The 22965-nt window shown below is 35.4% G+C and overlaps 1 pseudogene; it reads right to left on the reverse strand.

Annotated features, from left to right (window-relative positions):
* Positions 1-885: 885 nt before the first annotated feature.
* On the reverse strand, positions 886-1225 carry LOC108591995 (small ribosomal subunit protein eS26 pseudogene; annotated as a pseudogene).
* Positions 1226-22965: the final 21740 nt, after the last annotated feature.

Genomic DNA, 22965 nt, shown 5'->3' on the forward strand with positions numbered 1-22965 from the left:
ATGTTCTGCACATGTACCCCAAAACCTAAAACGCAATAAAAAATAAAAAAATTTAAAATAAAAAGAAAATAAAAGACCAAAAAAAAAAAAAAGAGCTTGTTGTTGATAATTTTTAACTGCTGCGAGTTTCTGTCAGAATGTATTTGGCAAATATATTTGGGAAACAAAAAAGGCTAATTACATTTGGGATAATCACAATGTGAATACATGCAAGTCAAATCAGATGGTAAAATATTCTAACGTGCTCTGTAAAACTTTAACTGGTTTCTACTGAGTTCCATGCCACATATAACAGGAACCAATGTGATGTTTTTCAGACTACAAAATGTATCTTCGAGAGTAAACAATTTTGTTGAATCATAGGGGCATTAGTTAAAGTCAGCCACACAAAAAAATTGTTCTTGGTTTAATACACTATGTTTTCAATTAGACAGGCAGCTTGGGAAGAAACTGCTGCTTGTGTTTCTGAAGATCTTAAAGTTAACTGCTATATGTAATTTTTCTTTCAGTGCCTGGGAAATGATAGCAGTCAAAAAGAGCAAAACATTTTCAGAGATACATGATTGCTTGTGGGTCTGCAACATTATTTTATAACTTGATAAGAGGTAAAAGTGATATGTCAGCAAAAATAATTATATATAGTGAGGCTCAAAAAGATATATATATATATATAAATACACATATATATACATATTTTATATGTAATACTAGTGAATTTGTAAGTTAAGAAATTCTTTATTTTTATTTTATTTTATTTATTTATTTATTTATTTATTTTTACTTTTGCACCAGCCTGAATTTATTTATTCATTTATTTGAAGTACAATTTCCGTTTTATTTTTATCCAGAGAATAGTTCATCTTCAGTTTTTAAGGACTCAGCTCCTTACATGGGCTTTGGCGGAGGTCGTGGGGCAGCACCCACAGGTCTACATCGCAGTGGGGGTGTTTGGTCCCCGTGGGCTTCATGAGATTGATTCCTAACTACTTTGCTGTGAATTACACAACTCACACAGTAATGTAGCTTCACATACAGCATCGAAGGCATCCAAGATGCTTGCTTCAGAAATGTCCCTGACTGCTGCAGCCTCCACTATGTTTCAAAACACAAATTTCTTAATGGCCTTGTCCTTGGGCACACATCAGGCACAGTTCGTGCAGCGAATAGGCTGCACGTGGCCATGGCCCTTTTTGGCACGACCATTGCTTCTTCTTTTCTTTGTCATCTTGGAGGCATGGACTGGAACAACCCATATTTATTTATTTATTTATTTTATTTATTTTTATTTTTTATTGGATTATAGGTTTTGGGGTACATGAGCAGAGCATGCAAGACAGTTGATAAATATTTATTTATTTTTTTACCAGGTGTTAACACACACCATGTTTCACTTGGTCCTCCCTCCAATCTAGCAATATATCATTATTTCTGTTTTTTTAGGGAAGGAATCTGATATTACAAAAAGGTTTCCATAGTTTGCAAAAGACCTTATAGTTAGGCGACACAACAGATATTCAAACCTACATCTATCCATGTGGAAAGCTGGCCACAGCAGTCATGAAGATATCCTGCTTCATATTCCCTGAACATACCTGAGTTTACCTACAGCTTTGGTGGTTTCATCTCTGTTTTTTTTTTTTTTTTTTTTTTTTTTTTTAAGAAAAGAGAGAAGGAAAGAAAGAAAAAAAAGGAGTGAAAGAGAGGAAAAAATAGAAAGAAAATGAGAGAGAAGGGGAATGTTGCTTTATTCTAAAAATGGGTATTGAAAGCCTCTTTTCTGCCAATAATTGTGCTTAATAATGGCCAATCAATATTTCATTTAAACCTATGAGTAGGTGTGATGTGGTACTGACAAGAATGTATATTTTGTGTATTTAAAGTGGAGAGCTTTTTAAATGTTTATTAAGTTTACTTGTTCCGGATCTGAGTTCAAGTCCTGGATATCCTTATTTATTTTCTGTCCTGTTGATCTATCTAATATTGATGTTGAAGTCTCCCACTATTATTGTGTGGGAGTCTCTCTCTCTCTCTCTCTCTCTCTCTCTTTCTCTCTCTCTCTTTTTACAGAGAAAGAAAGAAAGAGAAAGAAAGAAAGAAGGAAAGAAAGAAAGAAAGAAGGAAAGAAAAGAAAGAAAGAAAGAAAGAAAGAAAGAAAGAAGGAAAGAAAGAAAGAAAGAAAGAGGAATGAAGAAGAAGAAGAGGAGAAGGGAGAGAGAACAGGAGTGTTGCTTAATTGCCAAGGCTAGAATGCAGTCTAAAAATGGGTATTGAAAACCTCCCTTATATCATCAATTGTGCTTAATAATGGCCAACCAATATTTCATTTAAACCTGTGAGTAGGTGTGATGTGGTACTGATAAAAGTGCATATCTTGTGTCTTTGAAGTGGAGAGTTCTATAAATGTTTATTAAGTTTACTTGTTCCAGATCTGAGTTCAAGTCCTGGATAAACCTAAGTCTCTTTATAGGTCTCATGTATCTGGGTGTTAGGATTGTTAGCTCTTATTGTTGCACTGATCCTTTTACCACTATATCTTTGTTGCTTTAAAATCTATTTTATCAGATGCAAGAATTGGAACTCCTGCTTTTTATTTATTTATTTATTTTTACTCTCCATTTGGTTGGTAAATGTTTCTCCATCCCTTTGTTTTGAGTCTTTGTGTATCTTTGCTTGTGAAATGGGTCTGGATGTGGCATACCATTGGGTTTTTGCTGTATGTTTTGATTGGGGGATTTAGTAGATTTAAATTTAGGATTACTGCCATTTGGTGTTAACTGGATGTTTTGTCCATTCATTGATGTACATTCTTCTTTATGTTGATGCTCTTTACTTTTTGGTATGTTTTTAAAAAGGCTAATACTGGTTGTTCCTTTCTCTGTGTAATGCTTATTTCAGAAGCTGTTGTAAAGCAGGCCTGGTGGTAATAAAATCTCTGAGTACTTGTTTGTTCATAAAAGATTTAATTTTTCCTTCAGTTGTGAAGCTTAGTTTGGCTGGATATAAAATTCTGGGCTGAAAGTTCTGTTCTTTAAGGATGTTGAATATTGGCCCCCACTCTCCTCTGGCTTATAGGGTTTCTGCTGAGAGATCTGTTGTAAGTCTGACAGGCTTCCCTTTGTGGGTAACCTGACCTTTCTCTCTGGCCGCCCTTAGTATTTTCTCCTTCATTTCAACCCTGGTGAATCTAATGATTATGTGCCTTGGGGTTGCTCTTCTTGAGGAATATCTTTGTGGTGTTCTCTGTATTACCTGGGGTCGAATATTGTCCTGCTTTGCTAAATTGGGAAAGTTTTCCTGAATAATATCCTGAAGAGTATTTTCCAGCTTGGATTCATTCTATTCATCGTATTCAGGTACACCTATCAAATGTATATTAGGTCTTTATATATAGTTCCATATTTCTTGGAGACTTTGCTCATTTCTTTTTATCCTTTTTTCTCTATTCTTGTCTTCTTGTTTTATTTTATTAAGTTGGTCTTCAACCTCTGATATCCTTTCTTCTGCTTGATCAATTTGGCTATTAAAACTTGTGCATATTTTGCTAAGTTCTCATGTTGTGTTTTTCAACTTTGTTAATTCATTTATATTTTTCTCTATATTGTCTATTCTTGTTAGCATTTTGTCAAACCTTTTTTCCAAGTTCTTAGTTTATTTACATTGGGTTAGAACAAATTCTTTTAACTCCCAGAAGTTTCTTATAATCCACCTTCTGAAGCCCACTTCTGTTAATCAAAGGAAATTCTTAAACAAATTGGGAACCTTCAGTAAGATGGCATTTTAATATTGCCCTGGGAATAAGAGTGTTTGAAGTCATAGCTAATGTAGAAATTTTTAGGTATTGCAAACAGATTGTATTATGTTTAAGTTATGATAATTTTCATACTATATTAGTATAAAAATGGAAACCTGTATATATTTCTAATTCTTGTGTTTTTGAATTTCTTAGTCCCAGAGAACAGACATTAAATGTTTTTAAAAACTTTATGTGTGTATGTATGTATGTTTCTTTATTTATTCATTCATTCTTTTATTTATTCATTTTTGAGACCAGATCTCACTCAACCCCCAAGGCTGGAGTGCAGGGCATAATCCTGGCTCATGGTATCTTCTATCTTACAGGCGCAAACAGTCCTCCCATTCAGTCTCCCAGGGTATCTGGGACCACAGGCATGTGCCACTACACTGGGCTCATTGTTTTATTGTTTTGTTTTTTATTTTGCTAGAGATGAGTTATCCTAATGTTGGGGAGGCTGTTTTTAAATTCCTGGGCTCAAGCAATCTTCCAGGCTTGGCCTTCCAAAATGTTGGGATCACAGGTGTGAGCCACTGTCCCAATCCCTTGATTTATATATTTGAAAAAATTTATCATGCTTCTGAATCATAAAATACTATACCCATATCTCATACAGTTAAGTTGAGGGGTGTTAGTAAGACATTTGTCTTACTAAAGATTTTTTGTCTAACTAAAGGGGCAACTGTGTTTTCTTTGTGTGAAAGGCATCTTTTCAAACTCCCAACAATATTGTTTCTTAAAATAATAGAAACATTTCTAGTTCATGTAACAACCTTTGTCATTCTCCTATTACTTATGCTCTGAGAGAAAATATTTATTGGAGTCCTTCAGCTTTAGTGGGTGGGTAGAAAAACCTACTGTATAGATGAGATTTGTAGTTTTCAATTATTTAAAATTATTTTGTAAATTTACATCACAGATTTATGAATATCTATAAACTGGCTGCGTTTTATTCCACAGTGTCTATTAAACTTGTGAAGAAAAAGAAAGATGCCCAATAATCCTTTGCTTCCTATAATATATAATTATGTATTACTGTAACTAATAAAATAATGACAATAATAATATACTCTAAATACTAACAATAATAACAACAAATCTTTACATAGTTTACTCCATATACCAGGAATTTTATTAACAGTTTACATATTAGTTTATTTGTTTATCAAAATATTCTTGTAGTTAGGTACTATTTTTAGACTCATTTTACAGGTGAGGAACCTGATGCACAAAGGGTTTAAATAATATCCATGGAAAATGAAATAACTGTGATGGCATCCCAGGTCCTCCTGATTGAATGTCCATATTCTAACCTCTGTGTTATTCTTACACTAAGAAGCTCAGTGTTCAATGCTCACACTATCTCACAGACAGAAATATTGCACCTCAAGTACGATGTCTTCTTAAATGCAAAGCATCCTAAGAATGCAGAGAAAGAAAGGACAAAATTTTGTAGGAGAATGTTAAAGCCTTTACAAAGGCTTTTGTTAGAAATGTGTTGGATTTTCAAAGTCATTGGTTGCAATCAAAAAGGACAATATTGACAAAGGGAGGTGACTATTTGTGAAATATTAAATACTATTTAATTGTTGACAATTATTTACATATTCATTGTAAGAATATATTGATACATTATCATTAAATAAGATCCACATTAAATTTAGATTTTCTACATAGTTTTCCAATGTACTTTTCATCCATATTCCAACCAGGACACAATGTAAGTATCATGTCTACCTAGGCTTCTTTTGGTTGTAACAATTTCTTAGCATTTGTTTGACTTTGAAACCTTGACACTTAAAAGAGTACAGGCCAGGTATTTTGTAACATGTTTATCAGTTAACATTTATCTGAAGTTTCTGTTATGACTAGACATGGGGTATGTGTTGCTGGGAGTAAGATTACAGAAGTAAAGTATCATTTGAGTCACATTATATCAAGAAAACCTGCTATCAACATGACTTATTATTGTTGATGTTAACCTTGATCACTTGGCTGACAATTTGTCAGATTTTTTCCACCATAAAGTCACTCTTTTCCTCATGCTGAATTCTTTGTAGGGAAGTCACTATCTGTTACCCATACTGAGGGTGGATATTTATGTTCCACCTACTCACTTTTGGGGTATCGACATAAACTTGAAATTTGTTTTTTATGGTATACTTGTCTATTCTCTCATATATACTTATTTCTTAAATGATTTATTTATGTCAATGTTAATGCTAGAATACTTATTTTATATTTTGTGTTCTAATCCAATACAATTGTATTGTTTACATTGTCTCAGATTTGGTTATTAAGAACTCCTTTAGTTGGCTTTGGTGCTAGCTACTTTGACGTCTTCCCATACGTAAAGAATATTGTAGTTGGTTTTGTTGTTTTGTTTTTGTCCGTTTTTAGGATATTCTTGCTTTCTGGCAATACAAGATTTTCCATGTTTATCTTGTCTATTTCCTGCCCCAGTCATTGAATAGGTCATTTCTCCAATGAGCTCTGGTTTATTTATTTTTTGGGGGGGAGGGTTTGGGGTTCACTTTGGGAGTTTCTAATTAAGTAGGCTTGAAGTTGGGCCCAAGAATATGCATTTCAAAAAAGTTCCCATGTAATATTGATGCTTCTGGCCACAGAACCACTTTGCCATAGGTCAATCAGGGCCCTAGTTTCTAGCAAAAGCAGTTTTCTCTCTGGCTCTAAGCTTCAGCCTTATTCACCATATCACAATCAGGCCTCTCTATAGCTCTCTCCAAACTTCATAGATGGTTCCTTGGAGGTTGAGGTCAATTTCCTACCTAAACCCCAAAGACACTTTTCCTGACTTCAGACTGTAGAGTCCAGTTCTGACAGCTGTGCATGTTGGAAGTCTCCAGGGTTCTGGGCTTTTCAAGTCTCATCCTCTCTTCATTACAGTTTCCTCTGCTCTTCTCAGTTGCCAGCAAATCCACCCTGTTGAAGTTCAGCTTTTCACCTCCTCTTCTAAGTACCACACCTTATTCTAATTCATTCATGATGGGTGTGTGGTCCTGAGAGCCATTTTGTGTTTCATCTTTTTGCTCCATAGCTTATCTTAGGCCATTTTGTGTTGCTGTAACAGAATACCACAGCCTGAATATTTTTCAAAGAAAACAAATTTATTTCTTACAGTTCTGGAGGCTGGGAAGTCTGAGATTGAGAGGCTGGCATTTGGTAAAAGCCTTCTTGCTGCAATTAGCCCATGGTGGAAAATGACAGGGCAAGAGAGTGAAGGAGAGCAAGAGGGGGCCAAACTCACCTGTTTAACAAGCCTATTCTTTTGATAACTAACCCACATCTGTAATAACAACATCAGTCCATTCTTGAGGGAAGAGCCATTATAACTTAATCACTTCTTTAATTTTTTTTTTGAAAGAGAAAAAAGAAAGGAAGAAAAAGAGAAAAGAAGAAAGAAAAAAGAGAGAAAGAAAGAAAAAAGAATGAAAGAGAAATAAAGAGGAAGAGAAAGAGAGAGAGAGAATGGGAATCTTGCTCTATTGCCCAGGCTACAATGCAGTCTAAAAATGGGTATTAAAAACCTCTTTTATGCCAACAAATATGCTTAACAATGAAGACAGGAAGGAATAAGGGAGAAAAACAACAAACAAGCAGCCAACCAATATTTCATTTAAACCTCTGAAATGGTGTGCAATTACTGAGGAGTGATTTACTTCCAATCTTATGGTCACTTTTAGAATAGGTGTAATGTGATACTGAGATAAATGTATGTTTTGTGGATTTAGGGTGAAGAGTTCTGTAAATGTCTATCAGGTTTGCTTGTTTCAGGTCTGAGTTTAAGTCCCGGATATCCTTGTTAATTTTCTGTCTTGTTGATCTGTCTAATATTGGCAATGTAGTGTTAAATTCTCCCACTATTATTACGTGGGAGTCTAAGTCTCTTTGTAAGTCATTAAGAACTTGACTTATGTATCTGGGTGCTCCTGTATTGGGTACGTATATTCAGGATCATTAGCTCTTCTTGTTGCATTGATCCTTTTACCATTATGTAATGTACTTCTTTGTCTCTTTTGGTCTTTATTGCTTTAAAGTCTATTTTATCATAGATGAGAATCGTAAATCCTGCTTTTTGTTTGTTTGTTTGTTTGTTTTTGCTCTCCATTTGGTTGGTAAATCTTCCTCCATCCCTTTGTTTTGAGTCTTTGTGTATCCTTGCATGTGAGATGGGTCTGGATGCAGCATACTGATGGATTTTGACTTTTTATCCAATTTGCCTGTCTGTGTCTTTTGATTGGGGCAGTTAGTCCATTTAAATTTGGGATTGACATTGATATATATGAGTTTAATAATAGCTGTCTGTTTTGTTCATTCGTTGATGTAAATTCTTCATTATGGTGATACTCCTTACCTTTTGGTATGTTTTTGAAATGACTGATACTAGTTGTTTCTTTCTATGTATAATGCTTCTTTCAGAAGCTCTTGTAAAGCAGGCCTGGTGGTGATGAAATCTCTGAGTATTGCTTGTTCGCAAAAAAAATTATTTTTCCTTCACTCATGAAGCTTGGTTTGAATGGATATGAAATTCTGGGTAAAAAGTTCTTTTCTTTAAGGATGCTAAATATTGGCCCCCACTCTCTTCTGGCTTGTAGGGTTTTGCTGAGAGATCTGCTGTGAGTCTGATAGGCTTCCCTTTGTGGGTAACCTGACCTTTTTCTCTGGCTGTCCTTAGCATTTTCTTCTTCATTTCAACCCTGGTGAATCTAACAATTATGTGTCTTAGGGTTGCTCTTCTTGAGGAATATATTTGTGGTGTTCTCTGTATTACCTGGAGTTGAGTATTGTCCTGCCTTGCTAGGTTGGGAAAGTTTTCCTGGATAATATCCTGAAGAGTATTTTCCAGCTTGGATTCATTCTCTTTGTCACATTCAGGTACACCTATCAAAAGTAGATTAGGTATTTTCACATAGTCCCATATTTCTTGGAGACGTTGCTCATTCCTTTTTAGGCTTTTTTCTCTAATCTTATCTTCTCAATTTATTTCATTAAGTTGGTCTTTGACCTCTGATATCTTTTCTTCTGCTTGATCAATTTGACCATTAAAACTTGTGCATACTTCACGAAGTTCTCGTATTGTGTTTTTCAACTCTATTAATTCAGTTATATTCCTCTCTAAATTGTCTATTCTCATTAGCATTTCATCAAAACTTTTTTCAAGGTTTTTAGTTTCTTTGCATTGTGTTAGAACATGTTCTTTTAGCTCACAGAAGTTTCTTATTATCCACCTGAAGCCTGATTCTGTCAAGTCATCACACTCATTCTCCATCAGGCCTTGTTCCATTGCTGACGAGGAGCTGCGATCCCCTGTAGGAGGAGAGACATACTAATTTCGGGTGTTTTCAGCCTTTCTGTGCTGGTTTTTTCCCATCTTTGTGCATTTACCCACCTGTCGTCTTTGTAATTGCTGACTTTCAGATTGGGTGTCTGAGTGGACGTCTGGCTTGTTGGTGATGAAGTTTTTTCTGTTTCTCAGTTTTCCTTCACGGACACCCCTCCCCCACAGAGCTGGACCTTCCCAGGTTCAGCTGTGCTTGCTCTGAAACTCTCAATCTTCAGTGCTTCCAATTGTTGTTTTTTTTGTGGGGGTGGGACCAGCTGAGCTCAATCACCTGGCTGCCTGTCTCAGAGCCTCTTCTTCATTTTTTTTTTAGTTGAATGATCGACTCTCTCCCAAGTGTTCCAGTCGCCCACTGAAGAGGCACCGGAATCTGTGTAATTTTCCCTGTGGCTACCCACTGCACCAGCTGAAACAGCAGCATTGAGATTCATGGCGCTTTTCTGCCCAGGAATCTCCTGGTATGGCCCCCCACTTCAGTCCCCCTTCCAGACATCTTAATGGGTGACTCTGCCCTCCTGGAGCTCCAAACACCAACCAAAAGGGCACCCGGTCCCATACACTCTGCCCCGAGAACCACCGCATCAGTGTTCCAGCAAAACAGCCGCACCAGCCAAAAGAGTCACACTGGTGACCCGAGGGGCTCCCCTACCAGGAATCTCCTGGTCCACGGGCAACAAAAATTTGTCTAGAAGTGTGGCATCCACTCACTCTCTATGCCTTCACTGGGAGCCTCAATACTGAGCTGCTGCTATTCAGCCATCTTGGGTCCCTCTCCCTGGTTTATTTTTTTAATTTTTTTTTTATTGCATTTTAGGTTTTGGGGTACATGTGCAGAACATGAAAGATAGTTGCATAGGTACACACATGGCAGTGTGTTCTGCTGTCTTCCTCCCCTTCACCCACATTTGACATTTCTCCCCAGGCTATCCCTCCCCAGCTTTCCTTCCCACTGTTCCTCCCCTATTCTCCCCAACAGACCCCAGTGTGTAGTACTCCCCTCCCTGTTTCCATGTGTTCTCATTTTTCATTACCCACCTATAAGTGAGAATATGTGGTATTTCATTTTCTGTTCTTGTGTCCGTTTTCTGAGAATGATGTTCTCCAGATTCATCTATGTCCCTACAAAGGACACAAACTCATCAGTTTTAATTGCTGCATAATATTCCATGGTGTAAATGTGCCACATTCTCTCAGTCCAGTCTATCATCAATGGGCATTTGGGTTGGTTCCAGGTCTTTGCTATTGTAAACAGTGCTGCAATGAACATTCATGTGCATGTGTCCTTATAGTAGAACAATTTATAGTCCTTTGGATATATACCCAGTAATGGGATTGCTGGATCAAATGGAATTTCTATTTTTAAGGCCTTGAGGAATTGCCACACTGGCTTCCACAATGGTTGAATTAATTTACAATCCCACCAACAGTGTAAGTGTTCCTATTTTTCCACATCCTCTCCAGCATCTGTTGTCTCCAGATTTTTTAATAATAGCCTGGTTTATTTTTTAAAGAATTGATTTAGAAACCTAAATTTGAGTCCTAGGTATTCTCATTCCTAGCAGTGTGTCATGATTTCTGTGTCCTCTCAGCCGATGCAGCAAGGAAATATATGTGTGTCTACTAACCAGTATATAGAAAAGTATCTATACATATTTCCATGTGTAACCATTTAAACTTATATGAAGCAAACAGAAGTTGAAACTGAAGTTTGCAACTCCAATATATTATATATATATATGTGTGTATATTTTCAAATCCAATATATTAATAATATTCCAACTCCAATATTATTATATCAAAGTTTAACTTTCTCCCCTTTCTCATTGGTAACATTCTACTTCAACAGTGAGAAAACTGGCTCTCACAATTAGCAATCCACTTACATAATTGTTTAACTCCTGTGTTCAGGTATAGTGGTAAGTACTGTTAACCTGTAACCCCATGTGAAACAACTTTATCAACTAACATACAGTGCTTATGTAAAGCTTCATGTCTCTTTAGTTTTGCAGAGTTTCTTTATTTCCAAAGTTCCTTAGGTCAGAATTAGTTTTCCCACCTCTTTCAATGAGGTTGTTCACTAATTTTACATGCAATTTAATTGATTTGTCCATTTTTCACTCCATCTTAGGTTTCCCCATCCTCCAACATGGTTTTTAATTTTTTTGTATATTAAGGTTTAATATCTGTGCCATAAAGCTTTATAAATTTTTGATACATACATAGTATTTTATGTACACCATTCCAGTATTACAGTTTTACAACCCTAAAAACAATAACTGGTCCTTTAGCTTTTCAACCTTTTTTTTCTCCCTGAACTGCTGACAATCACTATTTATCATTTATAGTGGCTCAGTGATAGTCCCTAAAATTTATGTCCTTGTCCTAACCATGGAACCTATGAATACTACCACATTTGTAAAATGGATCTTTGCAGATATAATTAAAGGGCCTCAAGATTAGGAGATTTATCCTAAATGACACAGGTAAGCACTAAACCAATCACAAATGTTGTTATGAGAAACAAACGAGAGAAGACACTCAGCAATATGGCCCTTCAGGCAGTCAGGGGAGTGATGTGGTCACCAGTCAAAGAATGTTTGGATCTATCAAACGTTGGAAGATGTAAATAATGGATTGACTCCCAGTGCCTCTGGAGGGAGTGTAGCCCTCCTGACACCTTGATTTCATACTACTGGCCTTTATAACTATGAAAGAATGTATTCCTGTTGTTTTAAGCTGCCAAATCAGTGGTAATTTGTTAGACGGCCAAAAGAAACTAGTATACTGTCACCATAGTTTTCCTTTTCCAGAATGGTATGTAGTTGGATTCATACAGTATGTAGCATTCACAGACTGGCTTATTTCACTTAGCAGTATGCATTTAAAATTCTTCCACGTATTTTCATGGCTTAATTTTTTTAAATTTGTTATTGCTGAATAACTATTGTATGGATGCTCCACAGTTTGTTTATCTGTCTCATCTTGGTTACTTCCTGTTTTGTCAATTATGAATAAATACTAATCATACACATTTTAATGTCTGGACATATATATTTCAATAAGCTGAATAAAAATCTAGTAGTATGATCGTAGGATGACATGATGGGACCACATTTAGCAGGATAGCATGACGATACCACATTTAATTTTATTAGAAACTGACAGTCTCTCTTCCAAAATGAAAGTGGCATTTTGCATTTCCTTTAGCAATGCATGAAAGTCCCTGTTCTACATCATCATCAGTTACTAGAATTGTAATTTTTTAAGTTAGCGTTTCTTAATAAGTGGGTAGTATTATCTTGTTTTAATTTGAGATTCCCTAGTGACAGATAATTTTGATCTTCTTTTCATATGCTTATTGTCATTGGCATATCTTCATTTGGTAAAATGTCTGTTTGTAGTATCTTGCCTATTTTTATTCTTTTTGAATTTAATTTTTTTTTGAATATTTTGACAGATACATTTATTAAATATGTGCCTTGAAAATATATTCCCTCATTATGTTTCTTGTCTCATAATTTTTATAATAGTATATTATATAGATGAGAAGTTTTAAATTTAAAAAAATCGCAACCTATCTTTTTTTTCTTTTATGGTTAATGGTTTTAGTTTTACATATTAAAACTCATAATCAGTTCCAAAGTCACATCATTTATTTTATGTTTGCTTCTAGAAGTTTTATAGTTGCATGTTCTATGTTTAGGTTTATGCTCCTATTGAGTAAATTTTGGTGAAAAGTATAATGTCTGTGTAGAGACAGTGTGTGTGTGTACGTGTGCACCTGTGTGTGCATACGTATACTTGTCTTTCTATTCTATTTTTCATATGAAAGTTCAGTTATTTCAGAACATTTGCTAAAATGACTATACATTCTTTATTGACTTGCCTTTATTCCTTTGTAATTGTTGTAATTTTAATTGAGATTATGTTATATGTATACGCTGACTTGAGAAGAGGTGACGTCTTAAGACATATTTAATCTTGTATGTTTATAAATAAAAGCTAATCTCAAATAAACGAAACATATTTTATATGAATATCGTGTCTAATAAATTACAGAACTCATATTTGAATTCTTATCAATCTAACTCAGAAACATGAGTTTTTAAGAATATTTCATTACCTTTTTTAAATTATAGCAGTCATCATATTATTTATTTTTCCTTTTAGATGGCCTACAAACATTTCAAATATATGGCTAACCATCTCATTTTTGTTTCTCCTACACTTAGTCAAAGATGTAATATATGTAGAAATATAACTGTCCACTACCATTTCTACTGTTATCATCCCCACCCTGGACAACACAAATCCTGAAATATAAGTCTCAGAGAGGCATTCATCTTCCTCTATTGTCCATTCTTAACATAGCTGCCAGTTTTATTATTAAAAAATAATTTATAAGAACAAAATTATTTCAAACATTTGCCTTTCTGTGCTTAAACTCTTCCCAGACATGTTCTACTGAAATTAAAATAAAATTCAAGTATGTTCCATAGTTTATGATGTCCTGTACAATTTGACTTTTTGCTACCTCTTTGATGTCAGATTGAATTATTATTTTTCTCCTTCATTATGCTTCAGCCATATTATCTCTCTTTCTATTCTTCAAATTGTCAAGTTCATCCTTCAACAGACTTTTACACTAATTATTCATTTTGCTTGGAATGTTTACTCTAAATATGCACAAACTTGGTTCTGTGTCACACAGATCTTAGTCATAACATCAGTTCCTCAGAGAGGATGCTCTGACAACCTTACCTAAAACAAGGAATCAAACTCTTGCTACTCCATCTCCCCGAACCACTAGGATTCTACTGTCGATTTAGTTTTGTTTTTTTTGTTTTTTTTTTTTCTGAGACGGAGTTTCGCTCTTGTTACCCAGGCTGGAGTGCAATGGCGCGATCTCAGCTCACTGCAACCTCTGCCTCCTGGGTTCAGGCAATTCTCCTGCCTCAGCCTCCTGAGTAGCAGGGATTACAGGCACGCACCACCATGCCCAGCTAATTTTTTGTATTTTTAGTAGAAACGGGGTGTTACCATGTTGACCAGGATGGTCTCTATTTCTTGACCTCGTGATCCACCCGCCTCAGCCTCCCAAAGTGCTGGGATTACAGGATTGAGCCACTGTGCCAGGCCCTGTCAATTTAGTTTTAAAGTTATTTTGCCCTCGTAGCATCTATAATTATATAAGATTTACTCATGTCTTTTTTTCCATGTGTAATGTCCATAATCCAGTTTAAGTTTCACAAGGCAAATAAATTTTCTAACTTGTTCACCATTCAATAAATATTTCTTTGAGTGAACAAATAGGAAACTGAAGAAGAAACAAAATCCATTGTTGAAAGAAAGTATTCTTTGATATTCATTCTAAAGTTATTTTGAGTAACATCAAATTATCCACATTATATATTTAGTGCACATTATGGTGTTGTATTAAGGATGGTGTATGTCAGAGTTTGTCCAGTGACCCTTAATAGATGCAACATGAGCCCTTATTTTCTACCTTTGTTTTTCTTTTACAGGCTTTATCTGGCTATGTCTAGCCTCAAATATTGGTGCTGCACTAGCTGACCCATGACTCTTCTCCTCTACACATTACCTTTAGGTGACTACATCCAAAGTTTCAACTAACCCTCTATAACTGAACAAACTCTTTATGTTTTTATTTACAACATTTTTCTCAAGTTTCAAACTGATGTATACCTCTGCCTTCCATATGAATTGTCCTGGATATTTTCTAGGTATTTGTAATTCTGTATGTCAGCTTCATATCTTGCCCAACTTCTTTTCTGTGTTATTTTGTTTGAGTGAAAAGCCAATATGTGTTTTAAAATGCAAACATATGTATATAACTGTTTAGATTATTTGCACATTTTGCCTTTTTTATTAAAGGAGCAAAACCTTCAAATTTGAAGAAATGGTTCTTCTATATCTCTAAAGGCTCAACAATCAGTTTGCGAATTTTAATAACACTTGTGTTCAAATAAAGTTGGAGTATTTTGTCATAATATGCTAATCACCTTTAAATACATCATAATTGAAGTACAAGGCATTCCTTCTGAAAATTATTTTAAAATATTTATAATATTTTTAGAAACTTCCCAAAAGGTTTCAGTCAGGTTCATTATAAAAAAGAAAATTTTTTATGTTCTTTTGGGAAGTTATATGTCAAAATGTATAGAAATGTAAATCACCTTATCTGGCTCCTTTAATTATATTTAAATATAACCTATCAGGATTTAGAAAATGCAGTTATAATCAAATTGTGTAGCAACTTAAATCATGTGGGGTTTTGTTTTTCCTTTAATTTTTGTATGCTTAAAGAAACAATTTCTAGTACCATTCACCACATAAGAAAAAAACATGAACTTGTTTGGAATGAATCAAAGAAAGAGCATTTGAGACTATCTGACCGGTTTTTGAGCATTCCTTTGTGCCTGCATTATTTTCACTGATATTTTTAAAGCACCTCTCAAGTGGCACACTCTGGGAATATACAAATTTTTCAAAGGAAAATTTTTCTAAAATTATTCTGAAATCTAGGAATGATGCAAGTATTTAATCTATCTCTCCAATATTATATGTCATTTGCTATTGTAAAGATCTCTAAACTCTATATACATTCTAAATTTCCTTGGGGAGAATAAGCAAGTTTGTCACTGGTAATAACAATTGAATTGAGTGTGAAAGAATGGATTAGTGTTGTTAGCGGGAAATCAAAAGAAATCATTTAAAGCAAACAGTTGAGCAAGTGAAAAATAAATGGAGGCACTGGCTTGTCTTGGCATAAACATAGAATTATGAGTAGTTCAGTGTTGTTAAATTTCAAGGAATAAAAAGAAATAGTAAAAGAAGGAGGCTAAACTAAGACCAAATTATAGAGCCCTATGGTCACATATAACATTTTGGATTATCTTTTCAGGAAATAAGAAGTATTTGAAAACATTTGAGTAGAAATTGACACAATTAAATAAAATACTAGAACTATCAAGTTGATAACAATGTGGAAGTTTGCTTTAGGTAAAGAATAAGAGTTAAAAAGGGGAGGTGAAAATATTAGGAAAATTACCCAAATACTCAAAGTTAAAATATGAAAAGTTTAACTGAAGATGGTATAAAAATAAATGAAAATAATCAAAATGAAAATAAACAGATTATTTATTCACAGCTTGCTACGGTAAAGAAGTCAACTATCAGCACTTGGGTTAGGCAGATACTCAAAGACAGCAAAGTGGGAAAGCGTTATAGTGGACAAGAAATGGAAAGCTTCAGGTACGCTCCAATTAGAAGTTATTAGCATGGGGAAGCTGAAGTCAGGCTAACAAACAGTGGGACATTCTGTGTGATTGGTATGAAGAGTGTATTTGGCTGTCTCTGGTTAGTGTTCATTGCAAACGAAGCTGACTAGTCCTTACTGTTCTTGGCTGCTGCAGATGTAGTTTGGCTTTCTGGATTGATCAGTACAGAGATTGATGGACAGGTTTTACTGTAACTTGTGTTTTATCTACTCTCTTTACTGTATTCAGTCCTTCAAGTGGGTATATATAAACACAGAATATAAAATCATATGAGCACTGATTGTATATAAATTTGTGGAAGGACATCCAGGAGAACAGAGCAGAGGAACAGATTTGAGGAGTTAAGGACAGATATTTAATTGCTCTGGTTAAGCCCCTGACTAAGTTAAGCCCTTGACTAAGTTACATTATCTGCCCATCTCTTTTAATCCTTAACATAGTCTGCAAGCAGTATATAAATGCGCAAGACAGACTATTCACAGCACAAGAGAACTTGTTAAAGTGTTGTGGAGAAAATAAATTTATTATCAGAAATGTGCAGTTAAATTTTTAAATATATATGTTATTGGGTTCAATTATAGTGTTCAGGCACTGCCTTCTAAATTTTTATACCTTATAATTAGCAATGGGATAACTTCCTTTTTTATTTTGGAGGTAGATTTGAGAAGAATGCAAAGAACAATAATAAAATTAAAATTACCTTATTTCTATTTAAGTGATTCTAATCATTTTTTCTTTTACCTTTGGTTTAGATGTTCAATATAGAGCTCAGAGAAATTTAGAGAATGTTCCATTCTTTGTAAAAGAATTCCTCATTTCCTGAGTTCAAGTAGAACTAGACAAGGCAAGAAAGAAAAATGAACTGGCTGCCCTTTCCAAAACCGGTTGACCTGTCTTCATTGCATGACTAATTGTTTACAATGTCAAGGGGACTTATACCTTATGATAATTAAAGGAAAAACTTTCTGAATATGCTTACTCAATAGTCTTAAATATGAATTAATACTGCCAAAATTTGAAGGAAATTTCTTTTAAAATACTTCTTCTTTGATAATCAATTTCTGAGTGTATAACTGAATGCTTTCCTACAGTTTAGTCAACAACCCAACATGTTTGTGGAAAACCTAAAACATACACAGTATCAAGGTTGAGATAAAAAGATATATAATAACAGGGCTCTCATCCTTGAGGAGTTTAGAGGATGAATGGTGAGTGCTGTCTTGAGGAAGAATATATGTGCAGAAAACATTAATGAGAATGAAAGATTTTCAAAATATCAATTAATCACTGCAGAAAATTATTCCTGGATTTTATAGGCTGGTGAGATAACACTGACCTTTTTGTTCAACCAAGTCATCAGAAAGAAAATAAATTTTTTTCTATTTTTTAAAAAATTAAACAGAAATAACTAAATTTTCTTTGCTAATATTTAAGGATATTATTTTGTTGTGTTCAAAAAAAGTTTAGAAGCATCCTCTACTTCAATATATATTGGATATTTATTGAAGTAATACTCTTATTGAATAATACTTATTGCTAATCATTGGACCTGGTACATAATATATCCATGTCATTTTATTCCACAAGCCTAAGGAATAGATAATATTAACTATATTTTTCAATGGATAGAAATGATTCTTGAAGACACAGGTCTCTAAATGATTGCAGATTTCTTTTAGGGAGTCCACTTAAGGACCCTGAAGTCATCTTTTATTGCAACAATATACATTTAGAATATGTTTTGTCACAGAAGGAGAAAGGTGAGTTCTATTAGAGGTCCAGTTTTACAACACAGTATGACAGAAGAGAGGAAGCTGAAGGAGCGACAACCTGAAAAACTAATTCATTTTATTTATTATTTATTCATTTATTATTTTTCTTTTAATTCTGAAGTGAAAGCAAAATTAAAAGCCAAAAAATTGCTATTACTTTTGTAGTTATTGATAATAATTAAATAGATAAATTTAACTATAAACTGTTCTATTCTTAAGGCAATACTTGACACAGGAGTACTTTCTAGGTGTCAACCATTCATCTACATACAAGAAATATTACAATGGACAAGAAATGTCTCTAAGGAACTTGCCTTTCTTTAGAAATATTGATCAATAAAAATATAATTTGGAAACATAAAGTAAGGTACATCAATAAGTGAGATGGGAAATTTTCCTACAACAATTATCCCAACATATTTTTTATTAATTCAGAATTATTGAGGTGTAATTTACACCAATAAAACTCATCTCTATTAAATAAAGAAAGAGCAATTGAATGTATTTATGAGTATGCTGTAATTTTAGATATATATATGTGTGTGTGTTGCAGAATGATGAAATTAAGCTAATTAACATACTCATCACATCACATCATATTTTTGGTTAGTATATTATCCGGTTTTTATGAGAACATTTGAAATTTACATTTAAAAAAATTATGATATATACAATATAAAATTATTAACTATACTCTCAATAGATCTCAAAAACTTATTTATCATGTCTAACTGAAACTTTGACCAACATCTCCCCATTCCCTTCCACCAGGACCCTTCTTCTTTCCAGCCCCTTATAACCATTGTTCTACTCTTTTCCTCTTTGAGATCATCTATTCTGGGTTCCACATATAAGTGAGATCATGCAACGTTTGTCTTTCTGTGTCTGGTTTATTTTACTTAACATAATGTCCTCTGGGTTCATTAATGTTGTTATTAATGCTAGGATTTCTTTGTTTAAAATATGCTAAATAGTATTCCATTGTATATACATACCAAATTTTCTTTATCTATTAAGATGCTGTTGGGCATTTAGGTTGATTATGTATATTGGTCACTGTGAATACTGCTGCCATGAACATGGGTGGGCATGTATCTTTTTTACAAAATGATTTAAATTACATTGAACACATAGCCAGAAATGGGATTGCTGGGTAATATGTTAATTCTATTTTCAGCTTTTTGAGGAATCTCTGTATGGTTTTCTATGTAGGCCATATTAATTTATGCCCATCAACAGTGTATAAGAATTTTGTTTTCTCCACTAGCCAGCTATTTATCATTAAAAGTTTTGATAACAGTCATTCTAAGAGGTATGAGGTGATATTTAATTGTAGTTTAGCTTGCATATCCCTGATGATAAGTGATGCTGAGCATTTTTTTCTTCTAAGAAATATCTATTCAGAAAATCTTAACCAGAGCAATCAAGAAGAGAAAGAAACAAATAAAATCCACATAGGAAAACAGAAAGTTGCACTGTGTCCTTTCACTGATGATATGATTTTATACTTAGAAAATGCTAAAAACTCTGCTAAAAGGCTACCAGAAATGACAGATTACCTTGGTAAGGTTTCATAATATAAAAATGGTGGACAAAAATCAGTGGCATTTCTATACATCAATACATGTCCAGGCTGAGTGTCAGATCAAGAACACAATCCCATTTACAATTGCCACAGAAAAATGAAATACTTCAGGAAACAGCTAACCAAGAGGTTGAAGGAGCTCTACAAGGAGAACGACAAAACGCTGCTGAAATAAATCAGAGAAGACAAAAATAAATGGTAAAACATTTAGGCTCATGGATTAAAAAAAATCAATATCTTATATTTCCCATAATCCCCATATGTCATGGGAGGGACCTGGTGAGAAGTAATTGAATCATGGGGATTGTTACCCCCCATTCTGTCCTTATAATAGTGAGTGAGTTCTCACAAGATCTGATCGTTTTATAAGTGGTTTTTTATCCTCTTTCTCTGCACTCTCTCTCTTAGTTCAATCACTATGGAAAGCAGTTAGGAGATTTCTGTAAAAATTTAAAACAGAGCTACTATTTGACCCAGAAATCCCATTCCTGGGTATATGTCTAAGGAAAAATAGATCATTATACCAAAAAGACACATATACTCATATGTTTATCATAAAGCTATTTGCAATATTAAAGACATGAAATCAACCTAGGTGCCCATTAATGTTAGATTAAATAAAGAAAATGTGGTACATATACACCATGGAATACTACATAGCCATAAAAAGTAATGAAATAATGTCCTTCAGAAAAAAAGATGGAGCAGTAGGAGCAACTCAGGATCACAGCTCTCAGTAAGGTGCAGAGGGTGAGTCCAAGCCACACTTCCAGATGGATCTTTGTTGCTTAAAGAATGGGGAAATTCCCAGGTGTAGGAGAGACACGGGATGCCAGTGCAGCTGTTTTGGCTGGTGCAGTCATTTTGGCCAGAGCTGCAGCACAGCAGCACACCACACAAAACACACAGGTCTGGGTGCCCTGTTAAACCGGCAATCTGAAATTTGGGAAGGCAGATTACCATATCCATCTTATTAAATAAGACTTGGACAGTGAGCCAGACCAGGAGATTCCCAGAAAGTGACGTTTGAGCTGGTGCAGTGGGTCACTGCACGGGAAATCACACAGATCCTGGTGCCTATCAGCAGGCAACTGAAACACCTGGAAGAGAGTCAACCATTCAACTTAAAAAAAGAGGGGGGGCTCTGAGGCAGGAAGCCAGGTGATCAGGCTCGGTGGGTCCTACCCCCACAGGGACGAACAAAATGGTGACTCAAAACACTTGGGGATGAGAGTTTCACTGTGGGCACAGCTGAACCCAGGATGATGCAGCTCGGTGGGGGAGGGGCATCCATCATTACCAAGGCATTCCACCCCTACTAAGGTACACTGAAATTGCTGACGCAGCCTGCCATTGCTGAGGCAACCCGACATAACAGAGAGACTCCGCCAATACAGAGGTGGGCCACCATCACTTCAGCAGCTTTAACCACACCCATATAAACAGGACTACAGAAAATTACACTCAGCAGCAGGGCAGAGATCATGGAAACAAGGTGGAGTGCACGACAGAAGGGCAGAGCCCATGACAGTAGGGTGGAGCCCATGGCAATATGGCAGAGCCCACAAAAGCAGGCAGAGCACACAGCAGCAGGGCACAGCCCATGGCAACAGGGCAGACCCCACAGTAGCAGGGTGGACCCTCAGCAGGAAAATAGTGACTAGACTGCCTCCTAGCTGAGCAGGACAGTGCAACGGATACTCATAAAGAAAGCCCTATCGCCCTGAAACAGAGCATCTGAGAAAAAAAGGGGTTTTATAAGTTCTGCTGCAGCAGACTTAAACATACCTGCCTAACAGCCCTGAATGAACAACGGAACTCACAGCTCAGCACTTGAGCTCCTATAAAGTACAGACCGTCTCCTCAAGCAGCTCCCTGACCCCTGTATATCCAAAGAGTCACCTCAAAAAGGACTGATCAAACTGACATTTGGCGGGCATCATTCTGGAACAAAAATAGAAGAAGAAACAGGTAGCATCCCTCACTGTTCTGCAGCTACTACAGGTGTACCCGAGACAAGCAAGGCCTGTACTGGACCTCAGCAGTCATACAGCAGAAGGGCTAGACTGTTAGAAGAAAAACTAAGTAACAGAAATACTTCATTATCAACAGTCTGGGCATCCACTCAGAGACCCAAGTGAAAAGTAAGCATCTACTCAGATGACAGGTGGATAAATCCACAAAGATGAGAAGAAACCAGGGCAAACACACACACACACACACACACACACACACACACACACACACACGAAACCAAAACACCTTGCCTCCTACAAAGGACCAAAATGCTTCACCAGCAAGGGAACAAAGCTGGACAAAGAATGAGTGTGATAAAATGATGGAATCAGACTTCAGAAGGTGGATAATGAGAAACTTCCAGGAGCTCAAAGAACATGTTCTAAATCAATGCAAAGGAACTAAGAACCTTGAAAAAAAGATTTGAAAAAAGATTCAAGGAAATGATAACAAGAATGGATAACTTAGAGAGGAATATGAATGAATTGAAGGAGCTGAAAAACACAACACGAGAACTTCATGAAGCAAGCACAAGTTTCAGTAGCCGAATTGACCAAGCAGAAGAAAGAATATCAGAAGTCGAAGATGAACTCAATGAAATAAAATGAGAAACCAAGATCAGAGAAAAAAATGCAAAAAGGAATGAACAAAGTCTCCAAGAAATGTGGGACTATGTAAAGAGACCTAACCTACGTTCGATAGGTGTACCAGAATGTGATGAAGAGAATGAATCCAAGCTGGAAAATACTCTTCAGGACATTATCCAGAGAAATTTCCCCAACCTAGCAAGGCAGGCCAATATTCAAGTTCAGAAAATACAGAGAACACCACAAAGATACTCCACAAGAAGAGCAACCCCAAGGCACATAATCATCAGATTCACCAGGGTTGACATGTAGGAGAAAATACTAAGAGCAGCCAGAGAGAAAGGTCAGGTAAGCTACAAATGGAAGCCCATTAGACTTACAGCAGATCTCTCGGTAGAAAACCTACAAGACAGAAGAGAGTGAGGGCCAATATTTGACATCCGTAAAGAAAAGAACTTTCAACCCAGAATTTTATATCCAGCAAGACTGAGCTATATAAGTGAAGAAAAAATAAAATCCTTAGTGAACAAGGAAGTACTCAGAGATTTT

The sequence above is a fragment of the Callithrix jacchus genome, chromosome 5, assembly GCF_049354715.1.
Source record: "Callithrix jacchus isolate 240 chromosome 5, calJac240_pri, whole genome shotgun sequence".
NCBI classification, from domain to species: domain Eukaryota; kingdom Metazoa; phylum Chordata; class Mammalia; order Primates; family Cebidae; genus Callithrix; species Callithrix jacchus.